Consider the following 22,853-nt stretch of genomic DNA (forward strand, 5'->3'; position numbering starts at 1 on the left):
CACAATTATAAATCAAAAACAAAAGAAATCTTAAATAGTACCATATACTTGAAATTTTTTAAATTTATAAATAAATCATGAGTCAAACAAGAATTCACAAGGGAAATACAAAATATTTTGTAATGAAAATTAACAAAAAGAGAGCACATCAAAATTTCTGGGATGTAATAAGCAGCACTTAGAGGGAAATTATAAACATACATGTATCTAACAAGAGTCCTCAAATATATAAAGTTAAAATTGTCAATCAAAGTGAAAAACAGGCAATTCAACAAGAGTTGGAGGCTTTAATACTCCACTTTCAAAAACGGATAGAATAACTAGACAAAAGATCAATAAGGAAATAGAAGACCTGAACGATTCTTGAGACCTAAGAGTCATATACATAGAACACTCCATCCAACAACAGAATACACATTCTTCTCAACTTACAAATGGAATATTCTCCATGAAAGACTACATGTTAAGACACAAAACAAGTCTCACCTTTAAAAGAACTGAAATCGGGTCTCCCTGGTGGCACAGTGCTTAAGAATCCACCTGCCAATGCAGGGGAAGTGGGTTCCAGCCCTGGTCCGGGAAGATCCCACATGGTGCAGAGCAACTAAGCCCATGTGCCACAACTACTGAGCCTGCAGTCTAGAGCCTGCATGCTACAACTACTGAAGACCACGCGCCTAGAGCCCGTGCTCTGCAACAAGAGAAGCCACCACGATGAGAAGCCCGCACACCACAACGAAGAGTAGCCCCCAGTCGCTGCAACTAGAGAACGCCTGCACACAGCAATGAAGACCCAACACAGCCAAAAATAAAATAAATAAATTTATAAAATAAATAAATAAAATAACTGAAATCATACAAGTATATGATTTCCAACCACACTGGAATTAAATTAGAAATCACAAGGAAGGAAAGTTGAGAAATTAACAAATGTGCAAAAATTAAACAACAAACTCCTAAATAAACACTGTGTCAAAGAAGAAATCACAAGGGGAATTAGAAAATACTTCACAATGAATGAAAACAAAAACACAGCACACCAAAACTCATAGCATGCCCCTAAAAGCAGTGCTCAGAGGACAACTTATAGCTGTGAATGCTAATATTTTTAAAAAGACCTCAAATCAATAAAAAAGCCTTCTAGCTTAAAAAACTAGAAAGAGAAAAGCAAACTAAATCTAAAGCAAGCAGAAGAAAGAAAATAATAAAGAAATAGAACAAAAATAAATCAAACAGATAATTTTTTAAAAAACAATGAAGCCTAAAGTTGGTTCTTTGAAAAGAGCAACAAAATTGACAAATCTTTAGAACTAGACAAGAAAAAAAGAGAAAACTCAACCTACTAAAATCATCAATGAAAGAAGTGACATTAATACCAACTTCACAGAAATAAAATGGATTATGAGAAAATACTATGAAAAACTGTACAACAACAAATTAGATAACCTAGATTCAATGGACACATTTTAAAGAAGACACAACTAAAATGACTCAAGAAAAAACAGAAAAAGACTCATAACAAGTAAAGAGATTTAATTAATAATAAAAAAATACTTGCCACAAAGAAAAGTCCAGGACCAGGTGGCTTCACTGGTAAATTTTACATAATGTTTGAAGAAGAATTAACACCAATCTTTCTCAAATTCTTCCAAAAAATTGAGGAACACCTCCCAACTCAATCTATGAGGCCAGCATTACCCTGATACCAAAGTCAAACAAAGACACTACAAGAAAACTACACATCAGTATCCCTTAGGAACATAGACAGAAATATCCTCAACGAAATACTAGCAAACCAAATCCAGCAGCTTAATAGGAGGATTACACACCATGACCAAGTGGTATTTCTCTCAGGAATACAAGGGTGGTTTAACATGAAAACTAATCAATCTAATACACCATATTAAAAGAATAAAGGAAAAACTCCACACAATCATCTCAGTTGATACAGAAAAAGTATCTGACCAAACCCAACATCCTTTTCCAATAAAAATACTCAACAAGGGGCTTCCCTGGTGGCGCAGTGGTTGAGAGTCCGCCTGCCAATGCAGGGGACACGGGTTCGTGCCCCGGTCCGGGAGGATCCCACATGCTGCAGAGCGGCTGGGCCCATGAGCCATGGCTGCTGAGCCTGCGCGTCTGGAGCCTGTATTCCACAGCAGGAGAGGCCACAACAGTGAGAGGCCCGCGTACCGCAAAAAACAAAACAAAACAAAACAAAAAAAAAACACCTCAACAAAGCAGGAGTAGAAGGGAATTCGTACCCAATAAAAGACATCTACAAAAGCCCCAGAGCTAACATCATACTTCATAGTGAAAAGCTAAATGCCTTCCTCTTACGATCAAAAATAAGACAAGGATGTCTACTCTCACTACTTCTATTCAACATTTTACTGGAGGTTCTAGTCAATTAAGCAAGAAAAGAAAAGAAACCTATGTCAGAAAGGAAAAATAAAACTATCTCCTTGTAGATGAAATGCTCTTATACAAAGAATAACTATAAAAGCAATAACCATAAAAGGAAAAACTGAATAAACTTGGCTTAATAAACATTAAAAATTTTCTGTTCACCAAGACACCAGTAAAAAAAAATCAAAAGGCAAGCAACAAACTGACGCAATATTCATAAAACATGTATCTTGTAAAGCACTTGTATGCAGAATACAAAGAAATCCTAAAACATAACGAAGACAAACAGTAGAAAAAAATGAGCAAAAGATTTGAGAAGATATTTCATAACAGCTAGATAACTTGCCACAAGCATATGAAATGATACTCAATATTATTTATTATCAGAAGTGTAAGTTAGAAACATAATAGCATACTAATCCGCATCTACTTGAATCGTAAAAAGTATTGTACAAGACTGACAACAATAAATGGTAGCAAGGATGTAGAACAATGAGGACTCTCATATTTTGCTGATGGGAATGTAATTTTGGTAAAAGTTGAGCACTTTCTAATAAACAACACATAGCCCTCTGATCCAATAATTTCACTTCTAAGTTTTTAAACAAGAGAAATATAAACATGTCCACAAGGTACTTTTACCAAAATGTTCCTGGCAGCTTTATTTACAATAGCCCCAAACTGGGAACAACGAAAATGCTCAGCAACAGAAAGATGAATATTGTGGGTTTTGCTTTGTTTTTTACAGTGGAATAATAATCAGAAACAGAAAGCAACAATTACTAATATCATCAACAACATGAAAGAATCTCACAGACACTGAGCAATGGCAGACACAAAAGAGTATGCATTTGGTGATGGCATTAAAAAGGCAGAGGCAAAAATAATCTAAGGAGAAAAAAAAATCAGAATAAAAGTTGCCTTGAGGAAAGGAAATGTCCTATATTGTGATACGGGTGTAGATTTGTCAAAACTTACAGCTAAGATCTATGTATTTCAAAGTATATAAAATTTACCTAAATAAACACCTGTAAAAAGTTCTTATGAATAACAACTAACCAGGTAGGAGTGGGTGGAGGTATAGATCAAAGAAGACAGACAAAGTGTTAATAACTACTAAAACTGAGTGATGGTTATATGGAGATTCATGATACCATTGTTTACTTTGTGCATATGTTTGATATTTTCCATTAAAAAATAAGAAGAACAAAAATCCTGACTATGAGAGCTACTGACAGGGTTCAATACAAGGAAACTGCCGAATATAGTCAAAACAGAGTAGGACAGAATCAAATGAGAAAAGCAAACAGAATACTAGAAAAAGAGGGAAAGAGGAACATAAACTAAGCAATCTCAGAGAGCAGTCCTCCACATTTTCAAACACTATAAGAAAACAACAGAAAGTTCCACTTAAGCCAAAACCTGTCTTTAACCAAAGCTCCTTCTAAAAGTTTAGGAAGACAAATTTCACATTAAAAAGTAACAGAAATCAGACCAGAGCCCATATAGTTATCATAAGAAGAAGAAAAAAGAGAAGCAGAATAAAATCCCTAATTTCCTACAAACAATAAAATTATAAAAAGTAACCCCATAAAGACAGATCACAACTATAAACCACTTCCAAGGAAAGGTTAAAACCACTAATATAAAAACAAATTTAACTGGAATTCAGGGGGTGGGGATGAAGTGACAGAAGTCAGAAAAAAATTAAAAAGTAAAAAAAAAATTATTTCATAAATGAAGACTAAAGAAAAAAGAACAAAGAAGTAAATGAACACAACAGAAAAAAGACATATTTCTAAACATTAAAAAAATGCAGATTCAAGAAAAACTGATCAAATATTGAAGAGAGTCAAAGATCAGACACTCAAAAGTACAACAAGAAAACTTTCCAGAAACAGAAGTTTGAAACCATGTATTGAAAGACACAGACATGAGAATAGCAACCCAAAAAGACAAATACCAAGACAGTCTAGTATGAGCTACTAGAACTTTAAATTACTGAATTTTAAGAAATGGGGGAAAAATTCTTTGGACATATAGGCAAGATAGACATAGGCAAACTTTTTCTTACAGAATCAGAAAGCAAATATTTTAGGCTTACAAACCATACGGTGAAAGTTATATGAAATTCAAATATCAATGTCCACAGCCATGCTCACTGGTTTCCAAATTGTCTATGGCATTGCATAGCATAAGCAGCCAAAGACAATATGTAAATGAATAGACATAGCTGTGTACAAAAAAAGTGTTTACAAGCACAGGCAGTCAGCCCATGGGCAGTAGTTTGCAGACCCCTGATTTAGGCATGCACTAAGTGACTTTATAATGGACAGAATATGAGACTATTCTAAATTTTTCAATAGCAACGCTTTATGCCAGAAAAAAATGGAGTAACATATTTAAAATAAATTAATCAAGGGAAGAACATGTAAACTGGCCTTCCCTGGTGGCGCAGTGGTTAAGGATCCGCCTGCCAATGCAGGGGACATGGGTTCAAGCCCTGGTACAGGAAGATCCCACATGCTGCAGAGCAACCAAGCCTGTGCGCTGCAACTACTGAGCCTGCGCTCTAGAGCCTGCAAGCCACAACTACTGAGCCCGTGCGCCTAGAGCCCATGCTCCACAACGAGAAGTCATCACAATGAGAAGCCTGCACATCACAACGAAGAGTAGCCCCCACTGGCTGCAACTACAGAAAGCCCACCTGCAGCAACTAAGACCAAACGCAGCCCCACCTCCTGCCCAAAAAAAAAGAACATGTAAACCAAGGATTTTACATCCAACAAAAATAACCTGTAAAGGGACTTACCTGGTGGCCGAATGCCAATGCAAGGGACATGGGTTCGATCCCTGGTCCGGGAAGATCCCACATGCTGTGGAGCAACTAAGCCCGCGAGCCACAACTACTGAGCCTGAGCCCTAGAGCCCGTGAGCCACAAGTACTGAGCCCACGTGCCACAAGTACTGTAGCCCATGCACCTAGAGCCCACAACAAGAAAAGTCACCGCAATGAGAAGCCCACACACAGCCCCCCTCGCCACAACTAGAGAAAGGCTACGTGCAGCAACGAAGACCCAATGCAACCAAAAATAAATAAATAAATTTATAACAAAAAAAACAAAAGATAACCTGATCAGCCCCATATTTAAAAAAAAATTAAATTGCAGGAAAAGTCTCCAACATAGAGAATTCCAGACCCAGATGACTTCACTGGAGAATCCTACCAAACATCTTAATAAAAACAAAACAAACAATAAACTCTTCCAGAAAACAGAAGGGAACACTTCCCAACTTGTTTTATGAGGCCAGCATTACCTGACCAAAACCAAAAATACATATCAATTGGGCCAAATACTGATCAGAAATTGCCTACATAATATCTGCAATAGTCTAATTTTATTACCTAAACATAAAATATAAAAGGAAGAGTTTTACACATACATATACAGCCTCATCTTGCTAACTCCACTACTTATGTTAGAAATTAACCATCCTCTAGGTTCTTTAGAGCTCCATTACTAGATAAATTCTTTTCTATTACCAGTAAAAATAGAATTAATACAAGTAAAGATTGGGAAATGAGTACATCAGGGAAATAAATCTACTACTAATGAATGAAGTAGATACAATTTAAGTAGATTACATCACAAAACAAACATAGCAATGGGTGCAACAACATTTTAAGCTTAAGAACTCATGACATTGGGGGGCGAGTATATAATGTAAAACATTTCCACTTTTCAACATTTGAACCAGATCTCATCTCAGGAATAGAAAAAGCTGATTGTTCAGCAATTTAAAACCAAGCAATTAAGTTTGCTTTCTATGTATCTGCAGCCCAGCTAAAAAGATTGGGCGTGGGGGCCTCTTCCAAATTGCAACATTAATTCTTCTAGCTTTTGTATCATCTATAAATTTCAGACTATCATCCAACAGCTTTCTCAACACTTTCACTCTGCACCTCAAATTCAACTTACCCAAGGCTGAATTCACCTTTCTGATCCCACCCCATTCCCAAACCTGCTCTTCCTTTTGTATACTTCCTGCTGTATTCCTTTTTAGTTCCCTGAGCAGGGATGGAACAAGAGCCTCCTGCACTGGAATTGTGGAGTCTTAACCACTGGACCGCCAGGGTAGTCCCCCTACTATATTCTGTTTTTTTTTAATAAAATGAGCTCAGCTTTTTTTTTTTTTTTTTTTGGCTGCATTGGGTCTTCGTAGCAGTGTGTGGGCTTCTCATTGTGGGGGCTTCTCTTGTTGTGGCTCTAGGTGTGTGGGCTTCAGTAGTTGTGGCATGCAGGCTCAGTAGTTGAGGCTTGTGGGCTCTAGAGTACAGGCTCAGGAGTTGTGGCACACAGGCTTAGTTGCTCCGCGGCATGTGGGATTTTCCCGGACCAGGGCTCGAACCCATGTCCCCTGCATTGTCAGGCGGATTCTTAACCACCGTGCCACCAGGGAAGCCCCCCCCCCCCCACTATATTCTTAATCACAAGTAATCTGCCTAATCAATGAAGCCAGAAACCATCCTAAACACCTAGTCATTCTTCCCTTCCCTTGTCCCCTACAGTCAATCACCAAATCCTCATGATTCTACCTCTAAATATTTCTCAGTCTTCCCCTTTAATCCATCCTCTGCACTCTACAAATCTGCCTGTTCCATCCCACGAACTCTCTTCAAAATAAAGACTAAACTCTAGCAATATATATAAAACCCTCCAAGATCTGTCTCTCCAAGTCTTTTTTCACTGCTATTTGCTGCCTCACTCTTTGCACTCCAGTAATAATAGTTTCTTGCCCACACTGTGCTGTATCATGCTTCTGCTTTTCTCTATACCTCAAATATTCCTTCCTTTCAACTAATTCTTATCCTCATCATTTAAAGCTCAGCCCAAGTATCATGCACCCCAATAAGTAACCACCCCCACATGCCCATGCCTGTGTAAACTGGTGATTATCTCTCCTTAGCTCTTAACAAATCGTACTGAAATAATCTATTTATATTATCTTTAACTGCACTAAACTGTAAGAGTGTTGAAGGCCGAGATCTTATCTGTAACTCCAACAACCCGGTACACATGAAAGCTCAACCTTTGTTGAACTGAACTATAATTTTTCTCATTTCCCTCAAAGAGACAAGAGAATAGGGGAAAAAATATGTCACTGAAACACAAAATCCTCACTGCAGTAATCAATTCTTGCTCACAAAAAGAGCAAGAATAAAACTAAAAATATTCCTTCCTCATAAGATTTCCTTCCTTTTCACAAAATCCCTGACCCCAAGCAATATTTGATGACAATTATGGCTGCAAATTGTCTTGTGCTAACAAGATTATAATAATGATACAAGCATAAAGTCAGTTGATAGTTCGCTGTTGAGGTCTTTAGTACACAATTTTCTATCAAAACAACAAAACAGCACATTATATATGAAGGATTCTTAACAAATTATCTAGGACTAATCTAATGTGCATTCTTTCAAATTTTTGCTGAATAAAAGAGAGAAAAGGGAAACGAAAGTGGACAAAAAATATGAATAAGAAAATTGTAAAAAGATCACAAATCAAACTTTAAAGGCAACAAAGTCTGGGTTTCCCCATAAAATTTAGGCATATATAAGTTATAAATTGCCTATATAAAGAAAATATGCATGCAAAGTTCTGGAGTAGGCTCCTGAGGGAGTTACTAGAGGAAGAGCCCCTGGACTGGGCGGTATCAGTCCTGAATCTATCACTAGTTAGCTGTAACACTGATTAGACACTAATTAAGTCATGCAATCATTCTAGCATTTCATTTCCTCAACAGCAAAAGAAGTTATTGGACTTCAGATCTATGCATTTTACTACATGTAAATTTTACCTAAAAAGAGAGCTGTCACAACAGGAGATGAGTCATTAATTAATCTGAGCTGTTTTCATCCTTCTATCACATACAACTTATCTAGAAGCACCCTAATTAAGACCAACACTTACTACATGTTAAAAAGTCTTCAGATCACTCATCATTAAGGAAACAAAGACTAGACGACCCTTTTAGTCTCCTCTAGCTCTAAATTTCTGAGTTTGTTAATTTATAGTCTATTATAAATGGTATCACTACTCAATTTACACTCATGAAAGAAAAAGCTAAAAATCACTGCCTTAGTTGACACCAAATGACAAAAATATCAGTATCTGTTTTCACTATATTTCCAGTTGAATAATCTGAAATCAACAGGTTCAGATACTACAACTGTCCACTTTTACTCTCCTTCCTTTACTACTTTCCCAAGCCCTTCATTGAATGACTTTACAGAAAGAAGAGATTTCTTGGTCCCTCCCACTTATCACCTAATGAAAGTCAAAAGTCAACTAGGGCAGGAGGATTAAGTAGAGGAGGATTATATAAAGCATCAACTCCAAGACAGGGAGATTCTTTTCCTTGAACCCTGCCCAACAAAGTATGTGATAAAGTGGTCTTTTTAGGTTATTATTATGTGATACATAACTTTCTCTCCTTTTTTAAACTAGATAATGGAATTCTTCAAAAACTACTAAATATAAACATAATCAAAAATATTTGAAAAAAAAAAAAGCTGCTGAGTTGGGTTGATAAAATTATGGCTCTTCTTCCTCTTAAAGTTTTCTTCAATGAACAACAACCAAAAAAAAAAAGAGTTTTTTCTAAAACCATGGTCAATTAATTTTCTCTGGGTTGTTAGATTATTGATGACTAAAATGCTCAATGAAAATATGAAATGATTTTTTAAAGATGGCATTATTTCGTTTGTTGATCACTGAAAATACAGCCACTCACATACATGTTTTAAAATACTATTATCAGGACCCCAACTTAAAACTTTGCATGTACTCACCAGAAATACCATTAGGGCAAAATCAATATTTGTTATGTACTGAATGAGACAGTATGTACTTCTGCTGAGGACAGACTTGTATTTCTCTCACCTAAGCTTTAAAGCAACAGTAATTTGGAGACTGTTCTAATTTTAACTAACTGCAGTAAGTATAATGTACACATCTTGTAAAAAGAAGCATTCTATTACACAGCATGAAAGAAATTCATACCAATAAAACTTTATAACAAAATGTGCTATTTTAGAAAAAATATAGTTATGAATTCATAAGAACTGAGTACTATAATATTCATTAGAAACTTGTCAAAAGCACATGGGAGGGCTTCCCTGGTGGCGCAGTGGTTAAGAATCCACCTGCCAATGCAGGAGACACGGGTTCGAGCCCTGGTCCGGCAAGATCCCACACGCCGCAGAGCAACTCAGCCTGTGCGCCACAACTACTGAGCGTGCACTCTAGAGCCGGCGAGCCACAACTACTGAAGCCCACGAGCCTAGAGCCCGTGCTCCACAAGAGAAGCCACCGCGATGAGAAGCCCATGCACCACAGTGAAGAGTAGCCCCCGCTCGCCGCAACTAGCGAAAGCCCACGCAATGCAACAAAGACCCAATGCAACCAAAAAGAAATAATAAAATCATATTAAAAAGCTATTAATGAGATTTAAAAAAAAAAGCACATGGGAAACCTGTCACTCCAGTGTATCACTTTTCATCATATTACTATCCTTTCTATGGAATATATTCCAATATATGCAATTTTTAAAATTTACAGGAGTTACCTGTATACATGCAAGTTACAGTGTACTTATCGAATACATTAAAGAAAATTTGAAGAATAAAAAAGTGAAGTTAATTTTGGCAGAATTTTCCTAAGAATGCTTTTTAAGTAGTTCTCACCAAAATTGGGCAAGGGGAGAGATATAACTATTCCTTCAATAAAAGCTTCTATTTAAAGAAATTAATTTTATATTCAACTTACTCTCAGGCCAGCAGAAATACGGAACTCTCAGAACACATTAAGTTGATAATAAAAGAATCAATGAGATGTTGGCAAAAGGAAAAATAGTTATTAATTAAAAATCTTTGAGTACCTGAAATAATTTCCTACTATTCTTATTAATACTACCTACCAAAGAAAAACTAATCATTATGATTGAGATAAACCGAAGACAAAAAGTTTTAAGAAGAGTTTTAAGAATTTTAATCTAAATTACTAGTCAAAGATGAGGTAAGATCATAATTCTCTAACAGAAGTGCCCTCTTGTTTGCTACTACTAAAAAAGTAAAATAAAGTAAAATGGTATATTACCAATGAGGGAAAAACGCATGATTGTTTGAAATGTGATTATATTTTTCAAATAATTTTTATCAGTACATCAGAAAATTAAAGGATTTTACTGTATAATTATCTTATTTAACAAAATACACTAAAGCAGGTACTTGTAAAGTCAGTGTGAAGTTAATCAATTTCAACTCAATAGAATAAATCATATATATTTGGGGAATATCAGAAAGAAAGCAATTATTACTGAAACAAATAATCACAGTTGCTCTCAACTGAAAAGATACTTATTGGTTCTGTATATTTTTCTTTAACAAATAATATACTCTTCTTTTAATAAAATATATTTTGAATTCCTACTTAAACATTACTTTAACTGGTCAACACGAGAAACTTAAAATATCATGTCATGATGCTAACAGATTCTTAATATCCCTTTCTTATTTATTTTTAGCAATGATTCTGCCTTTTTAGTTTCCAATTTCTCCATATAGAAGTATTTAGTCCAAAGAAAGAAAACATTCTTCCTAAACTATATATAAGCCACTATTACTAAGTATAATCCCAATTATTTCTGAAGTATTCAAGTGCCTTCTATTAGTACAATTTTACATTTCTTTAATCAAAGTAATAAACACAGTTCCTTGTCCTAAAATTATTATAGCTATTATGGAAACCTGACTGCTAGAACCTCAAGTCAAAGCACAGTTGATGATTCATGTTTAATCTAGATAAACTTCCTTTTCTATAATTTCTCTAAATGAATACAGGAGAGCCTATGATTACCATAAAACCTGGGGTCCCTAATGTAGTTAACTGGCCTACTGTGACCTTATTTTAAAGTTAAAAGACTTTTTATGTAAATATTTTACAACACTTTCTTTTTCAATGGCATTTTAGTGCTTTCCTTCACTCTTTTCTAAAAATACCATACTAAATGGGGACCTGCAGATGAGGTAAATAAACAAAAGGGCAGGCCAAAGCTATAAACCACGTTTGTCCTTAAGGTCCTTCTTTTTGGGACCACACTTAGTCTCACTCCTCATTACTGTCAGTCAGATTCACAAGATTCCCAAAGGACCCCAAGAGGCCCAAGCTTCTCACTATAACTCTACTCCCACCATGCCTTTCTCCCTCAGACAATGTTCCTACATGCCACACCTCTCCTGATCACAGCCAATGCAAAGAAGCTTACTTCTGTTGTTCCACTGCCTCTGAACCGTCACCTGTTTGTGGTATCAGCAAATTTATTTGATAAACTAATCTGTGCTAATATTGCCAATAAAAGGCAATAGTTTAAAGTTTTTCTTCCAGAGAATTTGTAATTTTAAACGAAACATTTTAGAAAGAATTCCATAACACAAAGGAGAGACACAAATAAAGTTTGGCATTGGCAATTCTCAGATTATACCACACAGTCAACCACCTAGTCCACCTATTTGTAATGTAGATCCAATTATAATTTAATACAATTTAAATTAAAAATTAATGTAGTCATAAACCAGTAGTGAATATATGTCTGGCTTAGATATATGTCTCACGGCAAATGTAAAGTGGAAACTAAAAGTTGTATGGTTTTATCTTAAGTCCCATCTCTGTTAAATCTTCTCATCTTCAAAGCAGAGCAAATGACCCCTGTAGCCAATCCAGTTAAAATGGTCAGGTAACCTACACAAAAGAATTACTTAGAGAATATCATATATGAGGTCTTCTTAGAACATCTGGTATTTATGACTTTCTACTTTATGCTTTTACAACAACTCAGTAACTTACAAATTTAGTTAGATATTGTTTATTCAAACCACTTTTTCTTTATCGCATTAATCGAAAAATCTCTTATGAATGAGATAAATTTATACCATTTTATTCAATCTGCAATTAATCCTATAGTTACAAGTCTAGAGTCTAGAACATCCTTTCTGAACAAAAGAGCCAAGTTTTTTTTAAAATCAGAATTGGATGGATTCTGCTAATATAATAATCTTGTGAGGAATCCTCTTGACCAGAAATCTCAAACATCGGATCAGCTAGATGAATTTCGGAAAGATAAAACACCCCTAATTCTTAATTTCTTAATAGTGAGAAAAGAATAACCTTACTAGCTCAAATGAAGTGTCCGAGAGACACTACGTAGAATATTATAAAACCCACCAATTCTATTTGGTTTTTCTATGCAATCCTATTTAGAACTTCTGTACAGCTACAAGTCCACAAAGGTTAAGGACTATACCACTTAGAGCTTTCACAGCCTTTCAACGTATACTGGGAAGAATATTAAAAGAATCAAATGAATGAAGAATTAAAACAATTTGGAAGAGTTCTTGAAGACGAAGTCTACAAACAGTGCTCACTCAGCGATCCGTAAAACAAATTTTATTTAAAACATTAATGCTTCATAAACTACCCAAAAAGATCATTAAAGTACAGATAAAACCTACACTAGACCAATAATTTATTTTACATCCTTTTAAGTCAAATATTTGGCCCTATTTTTTAAACAAATTGACTGAGCAAGTACCCAGTATGCCCTCACCTCCACTTCCCACCCCCTGTTCTTTTGGTTTTGAAGATAAGTATGAAGTTCAACACAATCCTAAAAGACTGCTTCACCTAAGAGCTACATTTTGCCTTGACTTTCTTTATGACCTTGGGGGGGAATCTACTAAATGACAATTGTAATAATGTTTGTGTGTTCCTGTTTATTAATGAAATTTAATCCTAATATGCAAACAACAGTGAAGTCTTTTAAACTGAACCTAGAGAGCTGAAAGCCTTTGAGTTACAAACATCAAATGACGTGTAATGTGAACCACATTTTCAAAACTTAATTTAACTAGTTTAAAAAAAAAAAACCACAAAGGCCCCAAATTCAACAATATTGAAAAAACAAATTCTGAAAAATACCAACAGTCTCCTTATTACTTCTCTTTATGGACAACCGGTCTGCAATGTGGAAAAGAACAAGAAGGAGGAATAAAAGTAGCTTTAACTAGCCATTTCCTTGCTTTTATAAGGATAACAGCTGGACAACAAATGAAAACTTAAAACTTGGCAAAGAATGGGGAGAGAGTATATAAAGAAATCTACAACCTGAAAATTACGAAGATAAATCTATCTTTTAAGTCACTAATTGTATACCTATGTTAGGCAGTAATCTTGGTATTGCCTTATTAGCATTGGAAAGGTAAATCCCTGCCTTGGAGGAACATCTACTAAGTACATTTCATTTCAGGATCTTAGTGCAGTTTACGAGCAGTATCTCTGTACGTTTCCCTAAGGTACTCTAAAGTGCTTAACATCCTTCACACCTCCAGCCACCACTCAAGTGATAAGTAAATAAAGACGATTTACTTATACAATTATTTACCATGGAATTCTAGTCAAGAATACAAAAATAAGCATCTATACAGGCATTTGATACCCAAAGAAAGTGTAGAATACGAAGTACAGTAAGATTCACCCTTAATTGACCACTACAGAAACCAGAGGCCTTCCACATGGGCTGTTCTTTACCACCACTCTTAATTTGAAAAAGTTAACAATGTCAACTCAACATTTTAACAGTAGACAAACAGAACTTAGTGAAATCTCTTCTTCCAGATCCTCAAAAGGTATTTATAAAAACTGAGATAGAGCAACGCCCTCCCCCCGCAAAAGCACCCTACTAGAAAGAATGAAATACCTAAAACGTCAGACGGGTCAAGGTTAGAAAAGCTGATCTAACCCAATTACCGGGAGGGACGACCACAGGTTTTGGGACTACGAACGTGAGATCGGGATGGGGGTGGGTAGCAAAGTGAAATCTAACCCCAGAAATCACAACACAGGCCGCAGCCTGAGAGCCGAAGCTGGCGGGAAGTGAGCTCCCTTTCTGTTCCCAGGGGAAAGTCCAGAGAAGAGCGGCTCCACACAGCGGACGTACGAGGCGCCAACAGTGCATGACTACCAAGGCGCCGCAGCCGCTGGAGAACCCGGTTAAGAAGGGGAGGAGATCCCGGCAGACGGCCCTGGAAGAGAAGGACTAAGACTGGGAGCAGCGGCAGCGTCTGGACGAGTGGGATTACCTAACTGTGACGACAGAGAAGTGTCCTCAGGCTCCGGCGATGGTCCCGACTGCGCAACGCGTGGTGTCTTTCCCGCTTAGCCCGCAGCAGCAACAGAACCAGCTCCTTCAGCCAGTCGCCATTTCCCGCCTACCGACCTGCTGCACCGCACGGACGGGGACCCGGATGGAAAGCGGCCTCTCCGCGCAGGCGCTTTGACTTTCTCCTCCCCCTCCCGCCACAATTCCGCGAGGTGGGAGGGAAGGAATGCGGGCAGCCCCAGCGGCCAAAAAAAAAAAAAAAAAAAAAAAAAAAGCCCCCCCCCCCGCAAAAAAAAAGCCAACAAAACAACTTTACTTCCGTGAAAAGCGTTAGAGTTCCTGCCGCCGGAAGAAACTCAGGAGCTCGAATTCCTGACAAAAGCAGAACGCAGGGCCCTGGAACGGGATGAAGTAACAAGGACAAAATCTATCAGGCTATGGCAGTGCCTGGGGGATATTTGTACTTTAGGGGCCTCCGTAGCTGTGTGTAGTGGTCGCAAGGGGAGTAGGGAGTAAAGCGTTGGGAGCGGAGAGGCGGGGACCCGAAGGACGGTTTTTTCCTCCCGCTGCTAACGGAACTGTTTAGGCAGAACTGGGAGGGGGAGGGCGCCCTCGCCCCGGAGGCGGGGCTTAGGAACGCCTCGCGCAACCTGGCGACTAGGGTTTAGTAACCCGGGCTCGCCAGGTGGGTGGAGCCGAGTGGGACCGGGTGGTACTAACGGCTTGGCGCGCAGGAGGAGGTAGTGTGTAGACAGTACTGCCAGAGGCCAGGTTAAGACGAATCTTTCGTCTTTCCTGGGATACTGGTGGCCCCTGAAGATCCTCTTTCCACCTTGTTACCTAGAGGGCATAGCAGTTGCTCGTGGGTCATAGAGACCCACGCCACGCGTGTCGGCGGTGGTTCTGCTAAGTCAGATCATTCAGATGAATGGGTTGCTACCTGCAGGCCTGGTCGAAGGGCTGCCAACCTCACGAGGTGAAAATATATCAATCCGGAGCGTCCAGTCCTAGCTGAATGGCAGAAAACCAAGCGTAGTGATTGGTATCTGTCTACTAAAACTCCGGACCACTCTCGTTATTCAATCAAGAAATATTTATTGTAAAACCATAATGTGTTAGAACCATACTACATGCAAGGGATATAACAGTGAACAAGGCAGACACAGACACTGTCTTCCCAGAGTTCACAGTTTATTGAAGAAGACAGACAAACAGAATTTAAATACCGTGTGATAAAATGACTACAAGAAGGAGTTCATGACAGGCCTTTGTAAGAGCACAGGAGGTCTGGAAAGGCTTTTCATGAGATGATATCTAAGAGAGACAGAAAGACTTGATGTTACAAAGGAAGAGTGTCTAGGTAAAGGAAACAAGAGATGGAAAAGTCCAAATATGAGATTGCGTTGAGCATTTGGGGAAGTTGTTCTGTGCACCGGGGATGGAGAAGTTGAGGGGAAGACAGTGGAGAGAGATGAGGCTGAGAGGTAGGCAGAGAACATTGTGAATCTGGTTGTTGCTGTTTGAAAGTGTGGAGCAGGTGGGTTGTCTTCTGAAAGCCTTATATTCTACAGATCCTGTCTGTCAGAGCTCAGAATTCATTTGGATCCTAAATCTTCCTGCTACAAGAATGCTCTGTATGTGACATTTATTGAGAGCCCGTGGTATACAGCATGCAGAACTGGCAACAGTCCACAAAATAATAGGTTACTGTAAAACTAATTGAAAATCAACAGATAATTAATAATTATCCAGTGTGTATTATGGAAAGCAATAGAATATAAAGTAAACAGTTACCCCAATTGATTACTAAAATAATTATTAAATCAGGTTAAAATTGGAAATATTTCTGAAGAAAAAATTCAAGTAGTAATTGTTTCAAACCTTCATTCCTAAAACTTAAGTAAAATATGCTATTTACAAAGCGCTTTTATATGCATTTTGATTCTTCCAACTCTGAGGGATAGGTAGGTGATATTAGTCCCCCCATTCTTTAGTTGAAGACACTGAAAATTTTTTTAAAGGGGGGAAGAAAAAGGGAAAAACAGATACCTTATCCAAAGACAAGTGCAGTCAGCTAGTAAGAAATACAATCAGGATTAAAGTCCTCCTCCTGCTCATTACATCACATCCTACTGTGTCCTATGACAGTGTTACTATTGTTAGATGTTAAGATTAGAAAGGTTACTGGTAGTAAGCCTAAATGCTTTTGCAGTTTCGTTAACATTTTAACACCGTTTACATCCAGCGGTCACTTTCTGCTAGCCTTTTTTTCTGCAGCATCAAAAGATCAAATGAGATTATTTATGTTTTCCTTTCTCCTTAAATGGTAGTTGTTAATGTCATTAAGCTTCAATAGCCCTGTCCAAGATTTTAGAATAAAATAAAGGTTTAAAAATATGGACTTTAAAAAAGTGTGAAGTATATTTAGATGCAAAGCATTAACCATAGGAAAAAAATAATGCAAAAAACTAGCGGCATGTATCTGTTTTTTGGTTTTTTAAATAAATTTATTTATTTTTGGCTGCATTGGGTCTTCGTTGCTGCGCGTGGGCTTTTCTCTAGTTGTGGCAAGCGGGGGCTACTCTTCGTTGCGGTGTGCAGGCTTCTCATTGCAGTGGCTTCTCTTGTTGCAGAGCACAGGCTCTAGGCGCATGGGCTTCAGTAGTTGTGGCACACAGACTTCAGTAGTTGTGGCTCATGGGCTCTAGAGCACAGGCTCAGTAGTTGTGGCGCATGGGCTTCGTTGCTCCGCGGCATGTGGGTTCTTCCAGGACCAGGGCTCGAACCCGTGTCCCCTGCATTGGCAGGCGGATTCTCAACCACTGTGCCACCAGGAAAGCCCCTGTTTTTTTTTTAAATTTAATTTATTTTATTTTTTTTATACAGCAGGTTCTTGTTAGTCATCCATTTTATACACATCAGTGTATACATGTCAATCCCAATCTCCCAGTTCATCCCACCCCACCCCCCACTTTCCCCCCTTGGTGTCCATACGTTTGTTCTCTACATCTGTGTCTCTATTTCTGCCTTGCAAACCAGTTCATCTGTACCATTTTTCTAGATTCCACATATATGCGTTTATACGATATTTGTTTTTCTCTTTCTGACTTACTTCACTCTGTATGACAGTCTCCAGGTCCATCCATGTCTCTACAAATGACCCAAGTTCGTTCCTTTTTATGGCCGAGTAATATTCCATTGTATATATGTACCACAACTTCTTTATCCATTTGTCTGTCAGTGGGCATTTAGGTTGCTTCCATGACCTGGCTATTGTAAACAGTGCTGCAATGAACATTGGGGTGCGTGTGTCTTTTTGAATTATGGTGTTCTCTGGGTATTTGCCCAGTAGTGGGATTGCTGGGTCATATGGTAATTCTATTTTTAGTCTTTTAAGGAACCTCCATACTGTTCTCCATAGTGGCTGTATCAATTTACACTCCCACCAACAGGGCAAGAGGGTTCCCTTTTCTCCACACCCTCTCCAGCATTTGTTGTTTGTAGATTTTCTGATGATGCCCATTCTGCCTGGTGTGAGGTGATACCTCATTGTAATTTTGATTTGCATTTCTCTAATAATTAGTGATGTTGAGCAGCTTTTCACATGCCTCTTGGCCATCTGTATGTCGTTTGGGCGTGTATCTGTTTAAACTGTTCAAAACTATGCTATATGAAAACATTAAAAATAATCCTATTTATCATTTAATCACTAAGTAATGTAATACAAGTATCTTGAATCTTCAACAGTCTTTCAGTAGATCCCTTATTCCAGAATATATGGAATATATATTTACATTTTACCTGATATATAAGGCATGTGCACTTCAGAATCCATTCTAATTAATTCTATCTCTATGAGTTATATGTTTTTTATCACTCTTATAGCAACTCACTAAGAAAGTAATATTTATAATAAATATTAAGATATCAGAGCTGTCATCTAGCTCCAATTTTGCAATCACTTGATGGCAATGACCATCTAAAACATAACATGGTCAAAACTAAATTTAATTTTCTCTCAAACTTGTTTCTCTCTCAGTGTTCTCCAATTTACAGAATACAGTTTTTCTTTCTTATGTCTAACATCCAATCCATTGTAAATGCAATAATCTAAACCTTTGAAATATATCCTGAATCTAAACACTTTTCATCACCTCAGCTACCTCCCTAGTTCAAGAACCATCATCGCTCACCTGGAATACTGTTACATCGCTCATCTGTAAGTCTTTAAAGTCTTCCTGCTTCATTCTTTAACCTCCTTCAATCTTTCCAACATAGTAGTCAGACTGATCATTTTAAAAGTCTTTATAAATTTTCCATCACCCTTAAAAAAAATCCAATGTCTTTACTATGACATGAAAAACCATTAGCTGACTCTTGGCTACTTCACTGACTACATTCCCTACCTCTTGTACTCCAGTCATATTGGCCAACTAACTGTTCTTTGAAAAAGTGTATTCTTGCATAAAGGGCTTTGTATTTGTTGTTTCCTCTGCCTCTAATTCTCTTCCCCCAGACCTGTGCTATTCAATAGCCACTAACCACATGTGGCTACTGAGCACTTGAAATGTGGCTAGTGTGGTGGAGGAAGTTAATTTTTAATTTTATTTAATTTTAATTAACTTAAATTTCAAAATTAATACTTGAGTGACTGCTTAACAGTGTTTACATTTAGGGTAATGAAAAAGTTCTGGAACTAGATAGTGGTGATGGCTGCACAACACTGTGAATTTACTTAATGCCACTGAATTGTACATTTTAAATGTAAATGTGCAACGGTAAATTTTATGCGTTTTTTACTACAAGGAGCTGAAAACTTAGGTCCACACAAAACCTGCACACAAATGTTTACATTAGCTTTATTCCTAATTGCCAAAACTTGGAGTAAACAATATGTCCTTCAGTAGGTGACTGTGTAGAAAACGGTGGTACATCCATACTATGGAATATTATTCAGCTAAAAAGAAATGAGCTATCAAGCCATGAAAGGACGTGGATGAATCTTAAAATGCATATTACTAAGTGAAAGAAGCCAATCTGAAAAGGCTATATACTGTATGACTCAAATTATATGACTTTATGGAAAACTCAAAACTTTGGAGACAGTAAAAAGATAAGTGGTTTCCAGGGGTTTGGTAAGGGAGGAGGAATAAGTGGAACATAAGGGATTTCTAGGGCAGTGAAACGATTATGATACTATAATGATGGATACATGTCATTATACATTTGTCCAAATCCATAGAATGTACAAGTATTAATCCTAACATAAACGAAGGACTTTAGCTGATAATGATGTGTCAGTGTTGGTTTATGAATTGTAACAATTTTACACTGGTGCAGGATGTTGGTGGGGAAAGCTGTGTGTGTGTGTGCATGTGTGTGTGCACGCAGGAATAGGGTATGTGGTGACTCTGCTTTCTATTCCATTTTGCTGTCAAGCTAAAACTGCCCTAAAAAGTAAAGTCTATTTTAAGTATGCTTGGAACCTGAGTATGTAAATATACTTATTCAACTGTAAGTTTAATGAACTCTAAATACCAATAAAATATTTTCAGTGGCAATTTAGTGTCCAAAATGAGATGTACTGTAAGTACAATATATACACTAGATTTCAGATTTAGTACAAAAGAATGTAAAATATCTCAGTAGTATTCTCTATTGATTTCATGTTGAAATGGTAATATTTTTGGTTAAATATCAGAATTTCACCTGTTTTTTAAAGGTGGAGAAAAATTTATATAGGTGACTTGCATTATTTCTATTAAGTAGTTTTGCATTATTTCTATTAAGTAGTATTTCTATTAAGTATTTCTATTAAGTAGTTATTCAAATGGCTTGTTCTCACACCACCTCTTCAGAAAGGCCCTCCCTGATTATCCTATCTAAAATAGCACTCTTCCATCACTATTTATTCAGATCTATTTTTCTCATAGCATTTATCACTGTGAGTATAGAAAATAATTGTCTATCTCTCCCTCTGGCATATAAGCTCCATGAAGGCAGTGACTTTGTCAGTGTTGTATCCCCAGTACTCAGAACAGTTCTCTACTTAATAAGTAATTGAAAACATGATCCATGTTCTTTCATGATGGACTCTTTAGGCTTATGTGTTAGGGAATGGAGTGGACAGCATCTTGAATACTTAATAAATATTTGAAAAATGAATCCCAAATCCACATTTCGGGGTCTCTCAGCATTTCAGCCCTTCATTTCCAAACACTTACAGAACAACTACATTTATATTTCTTTAAGTTCATTCTATTGCCATCTCCAATCTGCTATTAAACCCATCCAATGAATTTTTCATTTCAGTTATAGTACTTTGCAGTTCTAGAATTCCCATTAAGGTCGGGGAACTCCTATAAGCCGAGCAGCCAAAAAACAAAAAAAAGATACACACACACACAATAGAATTCCCATTACATTTTTTGTAACTTTTGTTTCTGTGCTGAGATTCTCTATCTGTTCACTCATATTTTCATTTAATCTTTGAACATATTTTTAATACCAAGGCCATCTCAATTTTTCTAAATATGGATCACAATTTCTTGTGTCTTTGTACTTCTAGTAGTTTTCCATTGAATACCAGATATTGTGTATATCTTGTAGAAATTCTGAATTGTGTTATCTTCTTCTGAAAAGTGATGATTCTTGTTTTAGCAGGTACTTCAGTTACTGAGTGGTCACCTTAAACTAGTGTAGGCTTGGTTTTATGCTTTGTTAGTTCTTATCTGTGGAAAGGAGTTTCATAAGTTCTAACTTGGCAGGACTCAAATCTCCATACTCTGTCTCCCATGTCAATGGTGTCAGAGCATGTTAGGGCAGTCTACAGTAGGTCTTACTCTAGCGCATGGTCTTTACTCCTAAGGTGCAACCTTTCTAGTGTTTCAGCTGGATGCCACAGTTGTTAAGGAGATTTCCATCTTGTCAGGCCCAGACACCCAATGTCCCTTAGCACTCTTTTTATGCCAACACTGCTTGACCTCTGGTATCTGTTCCATTCTCAAGTTTGTCACAACTGCTATTCGGTACACATGAGGTGGTTTTGCTATGGTTATATACAGCCCATCCTCAGCCATGGACTTGTGGGGACCCCTCTATATGGATTTCTGGGGCCACCTCTCTGAATTGCTTCCTTCTCCCATAATTTCCAATATTTCAGCTGCTCCCCACTGTGATCTCTATCTTCCTGGCTTAGCACTCCAGCCTCTTTACACCACAGGAAGCCTGGTGATTGTGGGGCTCAACTGCTTAAGTTTCCCTTATCTCAGAAATTTCAGTTTTGTGCTACCTGAAAACAGTTGCTTAATATATCTTGTCCAGTTTTATAGTTGCTCCTAATCCAGGAGGTCTAGGTAAGTTACTAAATCATAGCCGGAAGCAGAAGTCTCCCTTCCCTCAAATTTTCTGAAGTGGAACTAAGAGGAGGAGCCCCTTTAAAGTGGCAAAACTAGGAAAACATGACCTGCTAGAAATCTTGGTTAGAGCTTTGAGCAGGGGAGCCGGTTGGAGAGAATGAAGAACAAGTAGAGGGAAGCAGAAATGGGAGCTGGTGAAACAAGTTGGCAGCATTCAAGTCCTTGTTTCAATTGTCTTCAAGTCCAGGAGACACCTGCCCTATATGCAGTTTGCTTACATGGACCATTAAATTCCCCCTTTTTTTCTGGGATAGTTGGTTTAATTTTCATTTGGAACCCTTAGCGAGGAGAATCTTTTAAAACGAACTAGATGTATTCCAATTAGAACTGAATGTTGATGGCCCACATGTGATGTTAAGACTCAGTAACCTAAACTTTGGAAATTTGTGTCACACTGTTTATCTTATTAAAACCATACGGTAAGACATGTGAAAGAACGGAAGTTTCCAAGGTCAGCCATTATGGGAAGTGACTACCTCCCTCATGTTTTTGTTTTTATTTTTTTTTTAAACATTCTCTGCCCTCATATTCTAGCAAATTTTGTTGTTACAGGATGATACAAATGAGAAGTCAAAAAGTCATACAATCTTATTTTTTTAAATAAAGGTATATGTTTGAGAAATGACTTTGAAGTCATATTTACATTTTCCCTGGAACCATCTTCCCATGTATATTTTATATGCTGCATATTCTCTTTATGGGTCAGTAACAAATAACCTAAACTTACGAGGTTCTCCCTAATCTTACCCCTTCCATACCTCTTTAGCCTCATTTGTCTTCTCCTTGCTCATGATACTCTAGCCTTACAAC

At 37.4% G+C, this 22,853-nt stretch overlaps 1 protein-coding gene across 1 annotated transcript in view; it reads right to left on the reverse strand.

Annotated features, from left to right (window-relative positions):
- Positions 1-14,851, reverse strand: part of CTDSPL2 (CTD small phosphatase like 2) — a 69,053-nt gene extending 54,202 nt beyond the window's left edge. The window contains 1 exon segment of the mRNA XM_032623079.1: positions 14,606-14,851. The gene's annotated coding sequence lies outside the window, so the exon portion shown is untranslated.
- Between the last annotated feature and the right edge of the window lie 8,002 nt (positions 14,852-22,853).

This window comes from Phocoena sinus, chromosome 2 (genome assembly GCF_008692025.1).
Source record: "Phocoena sinus isolate mPhoSin1 chromosome 2, mPhoSin1.pri, whole genome shotgun sequence".
Lineage (NCBI taxonomy): Eukaryota > Metazoa > Chordata > Mammalia > Artiodactyla > Phocoenidae > Phocoena > Phocoena sinus.